Source organism: Chiloscyllium punctatum, chromosome 33, assembly GCF_047496795.1.
Source record: "Chiloscyllium punctatum isolate Juve2018m chromosome 33, sChiPun1.3, whole genome shotgun sequence".
In the NCBI taxonomy this organism is placed as follows: domain Eukaryota; kingdom Metazoa; phylum Chordata; class Chondrichthyes; order Orectolobiformes; family Hemiscylliidae; genus Chiloscyllium; species Chiloscyllium punctatum.
The window spans coordinates 68,203,269-68,222,488 of NC_092771.1; the positions used below are offsets into that span (position 1 = coordinate 68,203,269).

Sequence of the window (19,220 nt, forward strand, 5' to 3'; positions counted from 1 at the left end):
GCGGGTGGTGAGGGAACCAACAAGAGGGAAAAACATACTTGATCTCATTGTTATGAATTGACCAGCTGCAGATACATCTGGCCATGACAGTATCGGTAAGAGCGACCATCACACATTCCTTTTGGAGACACAAGTCTTGCCTTAAAGTTGAGAAAAACCTTCATTGTGTTGAGTGACACTATCACCGTTCTAATTGGGACAGACTTTGAAGAGATGCAGGATCTCAAACTGGGTATCTCTGAGGCACTGTGGGACATCAACAGCAGCAGAACTGTACTCCAGCACAATCTGTAAAGCTAAGTGATCCTACGTCCAGTGGAACAGATCGGAGCTCTGCAGTTCTGCCACACCCAGTTGTGAACGGTGATGGATAATTAAACAACTCACTGGAGGAAGCATCACAGATATCCCCACCCTTACTGATGGAGGGGTCTCACACACCCATTCACCAGATAAGATGACAGCATTTGCAGCAATCTTCAGCCAGAAGTGTAAAGTGGGATGATCCATCTTAGCCTTCTCCAGTGGTTTCTAACATCACAGATGTGAGTTTTAAGCCAATTCAATTCAGTTTGAATAACATCAAGAAATGGTTAAATAGTGCAAAGGCTACAGGCCCTGCCAATATTCTGGCAATAATACTGATGGTTTGTACTCCAGAACTTGCCACCCACCAAGCCAAGTACCACTCCAGCACTGGCATTGACCAACAATGTGGAACATTGCCCAGGGATGTTCAACACAAAAACACAGGGCAACCCAACTCAGGCAATTTCCCTCTATCGGTCCACACTCGATCAGCAGTAAAGTGATGGAAGATGTCATCAACAGGGCTACCAAGCAGCAGCTGCTCAGCAACAGCCAGCTGAGTGACACTCATTTTAGGCTCCACCAGGACCACTCAGCTCCCGATTGTGTTACCGCCCTGATTCACAATCTGGCTACCAGCTGAATCCCAGAGGCGAGGTGAGGGTGACAGCCCAGTCCCACTCCAAGATCACTAATTCTAGCTGATTCCACCCTTGTCTCAGCTCATATACTGAAACTCTCATCCGTTGTGTGTTATCTCCAGACTTCATTTTCCAAACACACTCAGGGCCAGCTTCCCATATTCAACCTCCCTGTAATCTCAAGAAAGTCTAAATCACTGCTTGTTGATTCATCAAAAGGCTCCTAATTAGAATCAACAGCGTACAGCCATAGAGATGTACAGCATGGAAACAGACCCTTCGGTCCAACCCGTCCATGCCGACCAGATACCCCAACCCAATCTAGTCTCACCTGCCAGCACCTGGCCAATATCCCTCAATTTAAAATTCTCACACTTGATTTAATTCCTGGCTGTCATAGTCCCTAACTCCCTGCACCACACACACTTTGAGACCTGGACAACCCATTTTCTTCGAGACTCCCAACCATTTGTTAATTCATTAGTTCACCTGTGTGGCTGTTTCTACACTTGCTGAAGCAGCATGGTCTGAAATTTGCAGCCAAAACCTCACAGGTCTGCTTTCCACCTTTAAGACATCCCTCAAAACCTGCTTTTTGGCAATGCTTTGGCAATGACCTAATATCTCCATCTCTGGCCTGAGGTCTAAAGTTCTCAATAGTATTTTTGTGAAATTATAAGCATGATAATAGAAATACAAAATGTTGAGAGGGGGAATGAGAGCAAGGGGGTGAGAAAAGGGGAGAGAGGGGTGAGTGAGAGAGGGGGAAGAGAGCATAAGAGGGGAAGGGAGAGAGAGGGTGAGAGAGAGAGGGGTTGAGAGTGAGGAGGGGTGAGAGAGAGGGGCGAGGGGGTGAGAGAGAGGGGCGAGTGAGTGAGAGAGGGGCGAGCGAGAGCGCGAGACTGAGGGGGGCAAGAGGGGGGGCAAGAGAGAGAGAGAGAGGTGCAAATGAGTGGGAGGGAGGGGAAGGAAATGAGACAGAGAGTCTGAGAGCAAGAGAGCGCACGAGAAGGGGACGAGAGAGAGAGCGCGAGCGAGAGAGAGAGAGAGAAAGATAGATATCGAGGAGGCAAAGCTGATAGGGAGAGATAGAGGGCAATCCAGTGATAGAGGGATGAGAGAGAGAGGGATGCGAGGGAGAGAGAAGTCGGGTGAGAGAGAGAGTTTGGGTGGAGAGTGAGTGAGGGGGTGAGAGAGAAAGAGAGGGTGAGAAAGAAAGAATGAGAGTGAGGGGGTGAGAGAGAGAGTCAGAGAGAGAAGTCTCAGTGAGGACCAGTACAGCAGAGGTGAAAGCAGGTCCCTCACAAGATGATGTGAATGAAGCCTAGAATGTTGCTTTACCTTGCCCAGTTCGGTGTCTATGTCCTGTCTTCCAGGTCTGAATACAGAAGGTCACTAACCCCTCCCTGTGCTGTTCACTGTGAGTGATCTTACCGACTGCAGGATTTACTGAAGGCTCCAGACCTCCCTCTTCATGTCTCTCTGACTGACCAACCGTCTTTGATGTGGTTATGGATGAGACAAGAGTTAGGAATTCGGCTGAGACAGGAACATCCAGATGACCTACAGGAGACAGAGAAACAGACAGAATGGGAAATTAGACTGATGCAGTGAGGGTTACACATGGAGAATGGCACTGAGTCCCACAGAGATCTGGAAAATCCCTGTCTCCATCCCTGGCCTGTGCTGCTGTGTCCCTCTGGAATGGAGAATGCTGTTGGGTCAGGATCTGGAGTAGCTGCAAGAGTGAGAGACACTGACAGAGGCAGCAATTAGACCCACACAGTGAGGGATACCACATGGAGAGAGACTGAGTGATATCACCAGAGTGCAGGAAGGTATCAGGATCACACAATGGTCATGATGAAAGGGTTGTGATTCATGGTGCACGGGGATCCGTACTCAGTGACAGGTTAGCTACGAGTGGGACAGGTGATGGCCTCGTGCTATTCTCACCTGACTGTTCATCCAGATGTTAATGCTGGTGTCCAGTATAACCCATCTAACTGCCTAATATTCTTTCCGAATGGAAATCTGTTATAGGCAGCGGGTCTGGCCTACATATGATCCAGACCCAGAGCGATGGGGTTGACTCTAAACTGCTCTCTGTAATGATCCAGCAAGGCACTCAGCTCAAGGGCAGCTCAGGGTGGGCATGCGATGCTGGCCTGCCAGAGACAGCAACATCCCATGAGTGAATTAAACATAACACTGCTGGGAGCAGTGTCCTGGTCAACCATGTCGGTAAGCTTATGGACAGGGCTTTAAACTGACAGAGAGGATGCAGGGACAGGGTTCAGGTGAAAGGAGCTTTCCAAATCCAAACAGAAATGGCAATGTAGCTGAAGACAAGCAGAAAGGAACAGGAAGAGACAGAGTTTAGCTGAAACTGGACATCAGAGAATTGGACTGTGACAAGAAATTGTGGAAAGAGCCAGTCGTAATGTTCTTTTTTGGAATGGACAAAGTCTCTGCAATAAGGTGGATGGACTGGGGGACAGAGATAAATGAGATTTAGTGGTGACAGGGTGAACAAAAGGTGGAACATGAATATTCTATTGTACACCTCCTTTAGGGGTATCAGGGAGTGCAGGATGGGTAACCCTGACAGTAATGGGTAACAAAGGCATTACAGAGAAAGCATTTGGCCTCAGATGATGAAGCTGAATCAGTCTGAATGCAGATTCTGGGTAACACGTGTCAACAACACAAGCAGGTGAACAGTTTAGAGGCTGCCTAACAGCATTTCATTGCTCAACCCTGTTCCACATTCCAATGTATTCCTGTGTAATACAAAGGCACTATGATAATTCTGGGAGACTTCAGTCTTTGTATAATCTGGGGCAGTCACATCGGCAAAAGGGATGTTCTCCGAACTCCTCTTTGAATGTTTGTGTCAGTGTTTCTTTGAATAAGACATTGTGGAAACGGCCAGGGAGGTGACTATCTCAGATCGACCGTTGGGTGATGATGCTGTGGGAAGGAGTAATGTCCCACTGAGATATCCTCTGGGAAATTGTAGTGTAGTGGAATTCAGTGAGATGATGGATTTTTAAAGTGACCATAAAGCACACCCTACAATCACAACCAAAGCCATTGACATGTGTTTGAGAGGAGAACTGACCAAGGTAAACAGGGGAAACCGTGAAGTGTATGGCTGGAAATGGACAGTACAAAACATTTACAGTCAGAGAGATGGACAGCACAGAAACAAGGCCTTCGGTGTCCAACTCATCCACACCACCCACATATCCGAACATAATCTCATCACATTTGCCAGCACTTGGCCCAAATCCCTCTCAACCCTTCCTGTTCGTATACCCATCCAGATGCCTTTTAAATGCAGTAATTGTATCAGTCTCCACCACTTCATCTGGCAGGTCATTCCATACACGCAACACCCTCCACATCAAAACGTTGTCCCTTACGTTCCTTTTATATCTTTCCCCTCTCATCCTGAACCTAGGCCCTCCAGTTCTGGACTCCCCCACCCCAGGGAAAAGACCTTGTCTGTTAAACCTAACCATGCCTCTCATAGCTTTAGAAACCTCCATATGGGTTATCCCTCGGCCTCAGACATTCTCGGGAAAACATCCCCAGCCCATTTAACCTCTCCCTTTAGCTCAAATCCTCCAATCCTGTCAGCGTTTGTGCAAATCTTTTCTGAACCATTTCAATTTACACAACATCATTCCGATAGGGAGGAGACTAGAATTGCACGCAATATTCCAAAACTGGCTTATCCAATGTCCTGTATAGCTACAACATGACCTCCTAACTCCTCTACTCAATGCACTGATCAGTAAACGCAACCATACCAAACACCTTCTTCACTATCCTATCGACCCACAATTCTCCTTTCAAGGAACAATGAACCTGCACTCCAAGGTCTCTTTGTTCAGAAACACTCCCTGGGACATTAACATTAAGTGGATCAGTCCTGCGAAGAGTTGCTTTCCCAAAATGCAGCCCCTCCCATTTATCTAAATGAAGCTCCATCTCCCACCCCTCAGCCCATTGGCCCATCAGTTCACCATCCCGTTGTAATGTGAAGTAACATTCTTCACTGTCCACTACCCCTCCAATTTTGGTGTCATCTGCAAACTTACTAACTATACCTGCTGTGTTCACATTCAAATCATTTATATAATTAATGGAAAGTAGTGGGCACAGCACCGATCCTTGTGGCACTCCACTGGTCGCAGGTCTCCAGTCTGAAAAAAAATACCCCCCACACCACCCTCTGTCTTCTACCTTCGTGCCAGTTCTGTATCCAAATGGCTGGTTTTCCCTGTATTCGGTGAGATCTATCCTTGCTCTCCAATCTCCCATGTGGAAACATTTCGAACACCTTACTGAAGTCTATATCACTCATCCACCGCGCTGCCCTCATCAATCCTTTTGTTACTTCTTCAAAAAACTCAATATCTTGAGCCATGATTTCCCACGTACAAAGCAATGCTGACTATCCCCAATTAGACATTGCCTCTGTAAACACATGTAATTCCTGTCCCTCATGTATCCGTCGCTCAACGTGCCCACGACTGATGACAGGCGAACCAGTCTGTAGTTCCCTGGCTTGTCCATACCAGCCTTCCTAAACAGTGGCACCATGTTAGCCCAACCTCCAGTCTTCTGGCATCTCACCTGTGAATATCGATGATACAAATATCTCAGTAAGAGGCCCAGCAATCACTTCTCTAGCTTCCCACAGAGATCGAGATTACACCTGATAAGGTCCTGGGGATTTATCCACCTTTAACCATTTCAAGACATCCAGCACCTCCTCCTCTGTAATGTGGACATTTTGCAAGATGACATCATCTATTTCCCAATGCTACTTCTCAAACCATCATTCTATTCGATATCTTCCATGTCCTTCTCGACAGGAAATACTTGTTCAGTTTCTCCCCCATCTCCTGCAGCTCCACGTGCAGACTGTCTTGATCATTGAGGGGCCCTATTCTCTCCCCAGGGACCCTTTTGTCCTTTATGGATTTATAAAAACATTTTGGATTCTCCTTAAATCTATTTGCCAAAGCAATCTCATGTCCCCTTTTTGCCCTCCTGATTTCCCTCTATCCCTACACAACACTGCACTCACCCCCTCCCTGACTGATCCCTACCCAACACTGCAATCACCCCCTCCCTGACCGATCCCTACCCAACACTGCACTCACCCCCTCCCTGACTGATCCCTACCCAACACTGCAATCACCCCCTCCCTGACCGATCCCTACCCAACACTGCACTCACCCCCTCCCTGACTGATCCCTACCCAACACTGTAATCTCCCCCTCCCTGACTGATCCCTACCCAACACTGTAATCACCCCCTCCCTGACTGATCCCTACCCAACACTGTAATCACCCCCTCCCTGACTGATCCCTACCCAACACTGCACTCACCCCCTCCCTGACTGATCCCTACCCAACACTGTAATCACCCCCTCCCTGACTGATCCCTACCCAACACTGCACTCACCCCCTCCCTGACTGATCCCTACCCAACACTGTAATCACCCCCTCCCTGACTGATCCCTACCCAACACTGTAATCACCCCCTCCCTGACTGATCCCTACCCAACACTGTAATCTCCCCCTCCCTGACTGATCCTTACCCAACACTGTAATCTCCCCCTCCCTGACTGATCCCTACCCAACACTACAATCTCCACCTCCCTGACTGATCCCTACCCAACACTACAATCTCCCCCTCCCTGACTGATCCCTACCCAACACTGTAATCACCCCCTCCCTGACTGATCCCTACCCAACACTGCAATCTCCCCCTCCCTGACTGATCCCTACCCAACACTACAATCTCCCCCTCCCTGACTGATCCCTACCCAACACTGCAATCTCCCCCTCCCTGACTGATCCCTACCCAACACTACAATCTCCCCCTCCCAAGGAAAAAAAAAATAACTCGAGAGAAAAATAGGACACTTCAAGGACGAAAGTGGACGTGTGTGCAGAAATGCAGGAGTTATTTCCCCTCTGTGTTGACCTTGGAGAAGGACATGAAGGCCTGGGAACTTGGGAAAGTTAGTGATGATCTCTTGGTGTCAGTCCATATCACAGGAGAGGATGTGTTGAATGCATTAGAATGTATGAAGGTGTATAAATCTCCTGGACCTGACCAAACATATCCAACAGCACCTCAAGAGGTGAGGGAAGTTCTTGTGGAGTCCCTGCTGATCTTTTTGCCTCACCTTTAGCCACGGGTGAGGTCCTGGAAGACTGGAGGACAGCATATGCTGCACCCTTATTCAAGAATGGCTGCAAAGATAAACCTGGGAACTATAGATCAGTAAACCTAACATCCGTGGTAAGTAAGTTACTTGAGAAGATGCTGAGAGATTAGATAGACATGCATTTGGAAATACAACATTTGATTGGGAGGAGTCAGCAAAGCCTTGTGCATGGGAGACCATGCCTCACAAATTAGTCAGCGTTCTTTATTGAAGTGATCAGGAAGTTTGACGAGGGCAGGCCAGTACATCTAGACTCTACAGATTTCAGGAAGGCCTTTGATAAGGTTCCACATGGTACCTTGCTCTGGAAGATTAGATCGCATGGAATCCAGGGGGCGTTGGCAAGCTGGGTACACAATTGGCTTGATGGTAGGAAGCAGAGTGTAACAGTCAGACTGGAGGCCTGTGACTCATGGTGTGCCTCAGCGGTCATAGAATCATAGAATCCTTCCTCTGTGGAAACAGGCCCTTCGGCCCAACAAGTCCACTGGCCCTCTGAAGATTATTCCACCCAAGCCCATTCCCCTACTTTATTACTCTACATTTACCCCTGAGTAACGCAACTTACACATCCATGAACATTCTCGGCAATTGAGCATTGCCAATTTACTTGACCTGCAGATCTTTGGATTGTGGGAGGAAACCGGTGCACCCAGAGGAAACCCACGCAGACATGGGGAGAATGTACAAACTCAGTTGGTGTGGCATGGTGGCTCAGCGGTTGGCACTGCTGCCTCACAGCGCCAGGTACCCAGGTTCGACCCCAGCCTCGGGTGACTGTGTGGAGTTTGCACATTCTCCCTGTGTCTGTGTGGGTTTCCTTTAGGTGCTCCGGTTTTCTCCCCATTCCAAAGATGCGAAGGTCAGATGAATTGGCCAGGCTAAATTGCCCATATTGCTAGGTACATTCGTTAAGGGTAAATGTTGGGTAGGGAGAATGGCTCTGGGTGGGTTACTCTTCAGCAGGTCGGTGTGGTTTGTTGGGCCAAATGGCCTGTTTCCATACTGTAGGAAATCTAACCCTAACAGGATCTAACCCCCACAGAGCATCCTGTGAGGTTGGAATTGAACCCAGATCCGCGGTGCTGTGAGGCAGCAGTGCTAACCACTGAGCCATTGTGCCACGCAGCTGGTCAGTGCTAGGCCCATTGCTGTTTGTCATCTATATCAATGATTTGGATGAGATTGTTTAAGGCATGATTAGAAAGTTTTCAGATTACACTAAAATAAGTGAGGAAGGTTCTCAGCAATTGCAACATGGCCTTCATCAGCTGGGGAACTGGGCTGAGAAATGGCAAATGGAGTTTAATACAGACAAGAGCGAGATCTTACATTTTGGAAAGTCACATCAAGACTGGGGTTTCATGGTGAATGGTAGGGCCTGAAGGAGTGTCGTGGAACAGAGGGACCTTGGATTCCAGGAGCACGGCTCTCTGAACTCAGGGAGACAGGGCAGTGAAGAAGGCTTTTGGTACACTGGGCCCTTCACCAGTCAGGGCATGGAATATCGAAGTTGGGAAGGTCTGTTGTAGTTGTGCAGGATGTTGGTGAGGCCGCACTTGGAATATTGTGTTCAGTTTTACCCACCTTGCTATCGGAAGGATGTTATTGTACTAGAAAGAGGACAGAAGAAATTTACAAAGATGTTGCCAGAACTCAACTGGACAGATAAAGAGAGAGGTTGGACAAGCAAGGACATTTTCTTTCATGTGTAGGACACTGAGGGGGGTGTCCTTATAGAGGTGTATAAGATCATGGGTGGCATGGATAGGATGAATGCACTCAGTCTTTATCCAAGTGTTGGGGAATCAAGGATGAAAGGGCATCAGTTTAAGGTGAAAGGGGAAGATTAAAAGGGAACCTGAGGGACAATGCTTTTACCCAGAGGGTGGTACACATACGGAATGAACTACCAGTGCAAGTGGTCGAGGAGGATACATTTAAGAACATTTAAAATGCACTTGGACAAATACATGGAGAGGAACGTTTTGGAAGGATATGGTTCAAGTGCAGGGAAACGGGGTTAGTGTGGATGGACCAGTTTGGGCCAAAGAGCCTGTCTCCGTGCTGTAGAACTCTATGAACATACCTAAGTGTCCCATAATACAGAAGCGACCAAAGCAATAGGAACACAAGCCGGTACAAATGTGTAACAGTCCTGCAGAATTTCACAGGAAGCCAGCCTGGCCGTGCAATGAAGGGTTCCTGGTACAGGAGCTGTGGTGAGATGCCCACAGAGAACCGGGGAAGGAAGCTGGAAAGCTCACTCCACTGCCGATAGCCTGGAGGACCCCCGGCTGGGATAAGGCAGCTGGGATCCAGTCACCCCAGGGAAACCTACAGGCTGTGACAGAGCTATGTCCCCGACACAATGAGCAGGACAGAACAGGGCAGGAAAATCTCACCCACATGGGACTACTCCAGTTCCAATTGGGAAGAGTCCAATCCAGTGAAAGGAGGGTCTCTGGGGATGGGTAGGCAGCCTCAGGTTACATTGACAATCTGGAAGGACAGTGTATGAGCTCCAAGCAGCTGCATGGGTCCTGTACACCTGCAACACGGAACAACACACATCAGGCCCTAGGAGGAGGTGCCAGGAGCAAATACAATCCCTAGGGAACTGGGAACTCTCCCAGAATGGGATAATGTGTGCCTTTGTGGTTCTACCTCCCCAGGGAGATACTGACAGGCTCCACACTGACACATCCACACCCGCTCACAGATGGGGACTCCCACTGCCTGTCTCCCAGGTAACTGCACCTTTTGCCCCCCGCGCTGACTCACAGCCGAACTCAGATTCCATGAATCATGTGGTTCCCCAGGGTAAAGCAGATTATGGTCTCACTCCATACACAACAGCCATTCCAGGCACCCAGCTGGTGGGCAGCACTACAAAGGCCACTCTGTTTGATCCTGTCTCAAACCCAGATACATTTTTGGTTGAGACAGACCGACAGTCTGTCATACACGGACTGGATGCTGACAAACAAACTAAATTAATCACCATGTGACTTTGTCCACCAGGCCATTCAGCCCTCGCTGAGGGACAACAGTGAGGGAGGGACATCCATGATGAAATGAAGGCAGCGGTCCTTAATGCTCGAGAAAAGTCCCATCCCGGGTTAGTGACAAACAGCGTAAATATTTGTTCCAGGAGAACACCCACACGAACATGTCTCACTGTCAGTTACAGCAGCTCACCAAGGGCTGGGTTAATGACAGCTGTAAGGACACTTTCGGTGGGGCACTGGGCCTGGTATGAGGAATTCCAATTATCCCAAGTGACAATGTTAGGATGGGGATCTTTGAAGTCGAAAGTATCGGAATTACATTTAAAAAGGTACTTGGATGGGTTATCATGATTCCCTCCCACATGCTGTGGAGATAGAGGGGACATTGACAGGGACCACACTTACGTAAATAGAGAATAGACAATAGACAATAGACAATAGATGCAGGAGTAGGCCATTCAGCCCTTCGAGCCTGCACCGCCATTCAATATGATCATGGCTGATCATTCCTAATCAGTATCCTGTTCCAGCCTTATCTCCATAACCCTTGACTCCACTATCTTTAAGAGCTCTATCCAATTCTTTCTTAAATGAATCCAGAGACTGGGCCTCCACTGCCCTCTGAGGCAGAGCATTCCACACAGCCACCACTCTCTGGGTGAAGTAGTTTCTCCTCATCTCTGTCCTAAATGGTCTACCCCGTATTTTTAAGTTGTGTCCTCTGGTTCGGCACTCCCCTATCAGCGGAAATATGTTTCCTCCTGCCAGAGTGTCCAATCCTTTCATAATCCTATACGTTTCAATCAGATCCCCTCTCAGTCTTCTAAACTCAAGGGTATACAAGCCCAGTCGCTTCAGTCTTTCCGTGTAAGGCAATCCTGCCATTCCAGGAATTGACCTCGTGAACCCACGCTGCACTCCCTCAATAGCCAGAATGTCTTTCCTCAAATTTGGAGACGGGAACTGTACACAGTACTCCAGGTGTGGTCTCACCAGGGCCCTGTACAGCTGCAGAAGCACCTCATTGCTTCTATACTCAATCCCTCTTGTTATGAAGGTCAGCATGCTATTAGCCTTCTTCACGACCTGCTGTACCTGCATGCTTGCCTTCATTGACTGGTGGACAAGAACACCCAGATCTCTCTGAACAGCCCCTTTACCTAATTTGATACCATTGAGGTAGTAATCTGCCTTCCTGTTCTTGCCACCAAAGTGGATAACCAGACATTTATCCACATTAAACTGCATCTGCCATGCATCTGCCCACTCATCTAACTTGTCCAGGTCACCCTGTAATCTCCTAACATCCTCATCACATTTCACCCTACCACCCAGCTTTGTATCATCAGCAAATTTGCTAATGTTATTGCTGATACCATCTTCTATATCATTTACATATATTGTAAAAAGCTGCGGTCCCAGCACGGATCCCTGCGGTACCCCACTGGTCACTGCCTGCCATTCCGAAATGGAGCCGTTAATCACTACCCTTTGTTTCCTATTAGCCAACCAATTCTCTATCCAATCTAGTACTTTGCCCCAATACCGTGCGCCCTAATTTTACTCACTAACCTCTTGTGTGGAGGAACAGGCCAGACCATGGCATTCCCATCGCCTGTCATTAACGAATTCGGCTCCTCTCACTTCAAGCTGTGGTCCTAACCACACTCACCTTGATATATCTCGGGATCCCGGTGGTTAGGATTGCAGGCTGTAACAGATGGGTACGATCATGGTGAATAATGCCTGGACACACCCCCAGGGACTGGAAGGTAGATGGAACTCCCCGGGTGATCACCTTAGTTTCATTCATTTGCAGTGTTTGAGTGTTCCTGGCTGGGCCCAGTATTGATTGCCTGTCCGTAGCTGCTCGGGAGCTGGTTTTGGTCGTGAGCTGCCTCCTTGAACTGTTGCAGGTGGTGGACTCACAATGTCCTTCGGGAAGGAATTCCTGGAGTTTGAGCCAGCAGGTCTCATTCACTCGCATTTATTCTGCTCACCGGATGTAGGCTATGCATCACAATTCTGTATGGATTCTCAGAACGGAATATGTTTTGTCGAAACAGTTTGGAGAGCCACAGTCACTCAGTGGTTAGCACTGTTACCTCACAGCGCCAGAGACCTGGGTTTGATTCCACTCCTGAGCGACTGTCTGTGTGGAGTTTGTACATTCTCCCGACATCTGTATGGGTTTTCTCCCACTGTTCAATGGTGGGCATTTTTGACAGATTGCCCGTAGTGCCGAGGGATATTCAGGTTAGCTGGAATAGCCATGGGAAATGTAGGGTTTCAGAGATATCATCAGGGGATAGATCTGAGTTGGATTCTCTTCAGAGGGTCATTGTGGACTCGATGGGCTGAAGGGCCTGTTTCTGCTCTGTAGGGATTCTATGATATCACTTATCAGCCATATGACAATCAGTTTGACCAATGTACAAAATGGCTTTCGCTCAAACAGCAGGCTACTCTGACAACAAACATAACCAGCTTTTAAAATTAGGTTTGTAATTTATTGTATAAGCTTCTTTCTATTCAAAATATTGGGTGGGGGAGGGGGAATGGGTGAAATTTTGCGGTCTTCTTGTTAAAACACAGATAGACAGCTAAGAGATGCTGGGTATATTTGACAAGTTATACTCCCAAATCACAAAAGCCAGACAGCAGCCAGATGGTTATCCCATCAGCATAATGTCAAAGGCAACAGTTCCCCTGGGCAGACATATCCCTAATAACGTCTCCACTAAACAAAGGAGGGCCCAGACAGGAAGGTACCGGGTCCTGCTACACAAAGAAACTGACAGGAACAAGCCATCCAAATGATTAGCAACGCTTCAAACTATTAACTGATTCTCCGAATTGGCCAGAAGTATAGAAAGTTCTGGGAAACCATCCAGAAATGAACAAAACCAGGGATCACCTGCAGACTGATCTCTTGAATTTTCTGGAGGCTTTCTGAGGTGACCAACATGGCAAGGGACAGAGACCAGCTCACCATCCAGAGAGAGGGAGAGAGAGAGGGAGAGAGAGACAAGCTGAAGGAAACCCCAGGAGCATGGTAGAGAGGGAGTGTGAAAAACCATTGAGAGAGAGAGAGCTGGAACCAACTGGAATACTGAGTGTCACCCCTTCAGTCTGTCCATGCTTCAACGCCTGTTTGTCTCAGTCTGACTTCCCCTTCTCTCTTTGTCCTTCACTCTCCCTGTCTGTCTCTTTCTCTCAATCTGCCTTTCTCTCACACCCTCCCTCTCACTGTCTGTCTCTGCCCCATCTTTCTCTCATCCCCCTTCTCCATCTCCACTCGCTCTACCTCTCTCTTTTTTTCTCACCCTCCCTTTCTCTTTTTCTTTATTTCAGACCTGAAAGTGCTCACCCAATTTTGACCCCGCTAAAAACATTTGCCCCTCATTTTAACTCTCCTCCCAAATTTATTCCCTTCCCCAAATACCTTCCCTCCCTAATACCTACCTTACCAACTGTGCCCCCCTCAAATATTTCGCTGCCCCCAACATTGCTGTGATCCCCACTCCCTGGGGCAGAGGGAAATGAGTGGAAAAGTGTGCAGCTGGAAAAGCCCAGCAGGTCAGGCCTGAACCATCGACTCTCCTGGCTGACCCACTGTGATTCCCCAGCTCCACACTTTGTAACTCTGACTCTCCAGCATCTGCAGTCCTCACTTTCTCACACAGGTAAATGAGTCTGGGTTGACTGACTCACCTGTAACGATTTTAATGTACAGCAAGATCCCAGTCCGAGAATTACAGAAGGTTTACATCACAGATGGAGTCCTTTCTGCCCATCATCCCCCCTCACCCATTAAATGATCCTGGACCGGTTCAGGATCCTCAGGATTGGCCCCTGAATGGCCTCATTGACTATCCTTCCTGTGCAGACCTCTTCACAACCCTGTCTCAGATTTTGCATCACATGCTATCCCTCCCTCCATCTCTCTCTGACAACAGCCCCTCCTTTCTCCACCAACCCCAAAACTCCATCAAACCCTCCCCCTGTCTCTGGCTGTCCCACTCTCTCCTTGTCTCCCACTCTCCCCCTTCCCATGCAGACTCACAGTCCCTGGGCTGGAGGACATAGTGCAGAGACTAACTCACCTTTTGACTGACTGCAGTAATGCACAACAAGATCCCACTCTGAAACCGTCGCCAAGTACACACACTGTCCTTCTCCCTCCATATATGCCCTTCTCACTTTCTGTCTCTCCCAGTCTCTCTCACTCTGTCCTTTTCTAACTCCGCGTCCCTGACTCTTACTGCCCATTTCTCTCTCTCCACTTTCTCCATCTCCACTCTCTCCATGTCTTTCTCTCTTTTTATCACTCTCCCTTTCTCTTTCTCTTTTTCTTTATTTCAGACTCACTCAGAAAACTACTTCATGTTCCTTCCACTCACCCCCTCCCCACAGTGGGTGTAAAACCTAGGAGAGACCAGGCACTGAGGCAAGCTCTTCCCAATGCCCCTTCCCCCAGTCGCTAGGACAGAGCAGAGGGGTCCAGGGAGAAAAAGGGAGAGCAACTACACGAGAGAAAGAGAGATGGATGGACAGAAAGTGAGAGGGAGGGAGAGAACAAGAGAAAGGCAGAGGGGGGTAGAGGAAGTGAGAAGAACTGGGAGAGAGCAGACAGAGAGAGAGAGAGAGAGAGAGAGAGAGAGAGAGAGAGTTAAACTCCAGGAAGAGAAATACAATGTCAGACAGATACAAGGAGAAAATGGGAGGAGAAAGACAGGGAGAGTTCAGGCAGACAGCAAGACAGAAATCCCAGGGAGAGATATAGGACAGAGAGAGAGAGGAGTTACAACAGCAGAGAGATAGAGCTGAGAGAGTGGGGTGGTAGTGGGGGCTATGATGTTGCTACAGTGATGTACAGACAGGAATAGCAAGATCCCACAGAGCTGAGAGACAGATGCAGAGAGAGATGAGCAAGGTGTTAGTTTTGTGAAAGACTGAATGATTAAGCATTCCTGAAAAACCAGGTGAGGTGACAAAGGGGGAAGGGAATCTACTGGGAAATGTAAACAGGACAGAGATGTGAAGGATGGTGAGAGATAGGGATTGAAGGAAAGATGTGGGAGAGAGAACTGGGAAAAACAAAAACAGACATGAGAGCTGCAGAGAGAGAGGGAAGGAGTGAAATCTGTGGGATCAGATCCCTCTCTAGCATTATGCTCCTTTGTCTCTCCCCGTTTCCACAGACGGCCTGAATCCCACGATTTGTGTGTGTGTGTGTGTGTGTGTGTGTGTGTGTGTGTGTGTGTGTGTGTGTGTGCTCTCGTCTGATAATTCCGTATCGCAGAATAATTTGATTCTCTGTCTCTGTACTGTCCAGGTTTCAGCTCCCAAATCAATACTAAATCATTCACGATTCTATTGAATAGTAGAGCAGGCTCGAGGGGCTGAATGGTCTCCTCCTGTTCCTATTACAGATGGTCTTATGTCCTTAACACTACCTCCCAGCTCTTGGCCCCCACACTGGAGGTTATGACTCCACAAGGCCCTGATCTGTAGAGTGCTGCACCCTTCCATGAGTCTCGGAGGGAACCAGTCTGATTTGGATTGGAGTTGCAGCCTCTCAGTGAGAAGTGAAATCTCCTCGAGGTTCCCCTCAGTCTCTCACTGTAAGGTGGAGCAGGCCAGTCTCAGGGAAGCAAACAGCAGGCCCGGTCTGCCCTGTCCTCCAGCTCCATTTCAGAAGGCCACATGGGAGGGGCTTGGTTCCTTCATCAGCTTCCCGTGCTCTCCCTTCTGGGTTAGGGTGGGGGCCGAATGGCCTTGCTCCTGGCTCTTCTTGAGGTGCAGGCTGGCAATGATTGTGTTATACACGGCATGCCCCTGGAGTGAGGTTGGTTAGCTCAGTTGGCTGGTCAGTTAGCTTACCACACTAGCTGAAGTTACTCTGAAGGACTCTCCTTCCCAACCTCTCCCCTCAGTTGGGCCATAGTGACCCTCTGATTAAATCCCCACCAGACCCCACTCTGTAATGAGGAGCTGTCCCATGCTCTGGTAAGACTATGGTGACATTACATTGGTTTGTACCTGGAGCACTGTGTGCAGGACTAGTCACTGCATTGCCAGAGGGATGTTAGTGTGTGGGGAAGGTTTACTGGATGAATCCCCACTGGGATGAACAGCACTCTCTTTCCCCCAGTTAATTCACTCTTGCAGCCTTTGTGTCTTTGGAGACACGAGGACCACCTCACCTGAAACAGCAGCTGGATTTTATATTCATGGGCACCTGATAAGATTGGCTAGTTTACACACACACACACACACACACACACTCTCTCTCTCTCACAAACACTCACTCTCTCAAACATACACACACTCTCACTCCCTCAAACACAGACACACACACACTCTCTCACAAACACACACTCAGACAGACACGTACAAAAACACATAATCCCTCTCACACACACAGACACACAGAGATACGCACACATGCACTCTCTCTCACACACACGGACAGACACTCGCTTTCTGTGTCTCTCTCTCACAGAGATAAGCACACAAAACCACGGTTACTGTACAAACGTCGAGGAAGGTTCAATGGAGAGGTCACTTTCCAAGGACTGAACCCTGATCTCGCATGATGACTGCTCCAGGGAGACAAACAGCAACTGCAAATGACTTGTTGGATCTTCCTGTGCACCGCATCTTGCATCGATAGCATTGGTCTGTTTGGGTGCCTGCTTTTCTAGAGAGTCTCCAAGCATCAAGTGACCATACATTGACAACAGTTTTTCTCCAATCCATGTTTAAGGCACCTGGTGATGTTATTTTTCACTGATTGTTTAAAAAGATCTGAATCTTTTAAAATGGACGTGGCCTCCATCCCAAACCATTTCCACAAGCCACGCTGACCATCCCTAATCAATCCTTGCTTTTCCAAATCCATGTAAATTGTCTCTCAGAATGCCCTCCAACACCTTACCCCCCACTGCCATCAGGCTCACAGCTCCATAGTTCAATGGCTGTTCCTTGCAGCCTTACTTCAATAATGGCCCATCATTAATCACCCTCCAGTCTTCAGGCACCTCACCCGTTGCCACTGATCGGTCCATCTGACAAGGCCATCTCCATCCTTCTGTAATCTAAGGCTATCATCCTCAGTATTTATCACCCAACCAATCTTCATATCATTCATGAACCCAATGATTAACCCTCCACCATTCAAATCTAAATCTTTTCTATCAACCACATCAGCAAGACCCAACAGCGAGACATGAACAGAGATTTCTAATTGGGCCATCACTGTCTACTTCCTGCCACTCAGCATTCTGCGCCAAATTCCTTGGATCTTGAGTTTTTATGTTCACTATCAGTTTCCAATATGGGTCCTGATAAAAGCCTTACTGACCTCCAAGCAGGCGACAGGAAAGTGTTGCCCCTTTTTACACACCTGATCACCTCCTTAAAAAGTGCAATCCCATTGGTCAGACCTGACCCCTCCTTAACACAACCATTCTGACTGGTCTTCATGAACTCCAGTCTCTTTAAATGCTGATTAATTCTATCTCCCAAAATTGCTTCCAACAGACGTCCCACCCACGATATTAGCCTGACTGGCCTGTAGCTGGCTGATATATCTCATGCTCCTTCTTGAATAACAGTACCACCTTGTCAGTCCGAAGACATCTCTCCTGTGGCCAGAGGGGATTTGAAAATGTTTGCAAGTGTACCTGCTCCTTCCTCCATCACCTCATTCGGTAAACTGAGATACATTTGGAGATTTATTGGGTTGGAAGAAGGCCAGAACACTCAGAACCATCTCTCTCTCTATATATGCTAATTCATTTAATTGTATCAAGGAGCATCTTCACAATTTCATATCAACCCTGTCCCAATGAGCACTGACAAAATGAATCCATTCACTGTAGCCTCTGGGTCCATGCACAAATTCTCACTGTGTTCCACAACTTACTCTTTCTGTCATTATCAATTCACCATTAATGTCACTGTAAGGTAATTTCAGATTTTTATTTCCTCTCTTAGCACTCCTCTCTCCCAGGCAATTCGCCTGCGATACGATTTGGAGGAGTGTGGATTAGCATTGGGAAGCTCAGAAATAAGGAACACCCGACTGTGCTGAGTGTGGGGCAGTGGGATTCATTTGGGATGAGCACATGGAAGCTGAGGAATAAACCTCAGTCCTGCAGCATGAAAATATACAATTGAGCTGGCAGGTCAGTCACACGAAACGAAAACTTGATCCCTGGGAAAAGAGGGTGGTAACCAAATGAAGGCGGTCTGTTTGAACACAGCCTCTGGAATTTGAACGTGGGAATCATTGCTGAGCAGGGTTTGTAGGAAGCAGAGGCAGAAATATACTGAACAATTTCAGATATTCCTCTTAGACCACAAGACATGGGAGCAGAAATTAGGCCATTCAGCCCATCTGATAGTGTGGCACTCACTCAGTCCTGCCTCTCTTACAATGCAGGTAGGCCCCAGACTGATGCGCTGACAGTGCAGCACTCCCTCAGTCATGATCCTCTGACAGTGCAGCACTCCCTCAGTACTGACTCTCTGACACTGCAGCACTCCCTCAGTACTGACCCTCTGACAGTGCAGCACTCCCTCAGTACTGATCCTCTGACACGGCAGCACTCCCTCAGTGCTGTCTCTCTGACACTGCAGCACTCCCTCAGTACTGACCTTCTCACAGTGCAGCACTTCCTCAGTACTGACCTTCTCACAGTGCAGCACTGCCCCCAGATTGACCCTCTGACATTGCAGCAATCCCCCATTACTGACCCCCCTGATAGCGCAGCACTCCCTCAGTCGTATCCTCTGACAGTGCAGCATTTCCACAGTACTGACCTTCCGACAGTATGGCACACCTGCAGTGCTGACTCTCTGACAGTGCAGCCCTCCCTCAGAACTGACCTTCTGACAGTGCAGCACTGCCTCAGTACTGACCCCCTGACAGTGCATATCTCCTACAGTACAGTCCCTCCGACAATGCAGCTCTCAACAGTACAGACCCTCCGA

The 19,220-nt window shown here is 48.3% G+C and overlaps 1 long non-coding RNA gene across 5 annotated transcripts in view; it reads right to left on the bottom strand.

Moving 5' to 3' along the window:
- The window catches only part of LOC140458574 (uncharacterized), a 79,531-nt gene that overhangs the window by 49,401 nt on the left and 10,910 nt on the right, over positions 1 to 19,220 (bottom strand). For all 5 annotated transcript variants that reach the window (XR_011953584.1, XR_011953583.1, XR_011953582.1 and 2 more), the window contains exon 2: positions 2,385 to 2,513. This is a non-coding gene — a long non-coding RNA (uncharacterized lncRNA). The remainder of the gene's footprint in view (positions 1 to 2,384; positions 2,514 to 19,220) is intronic.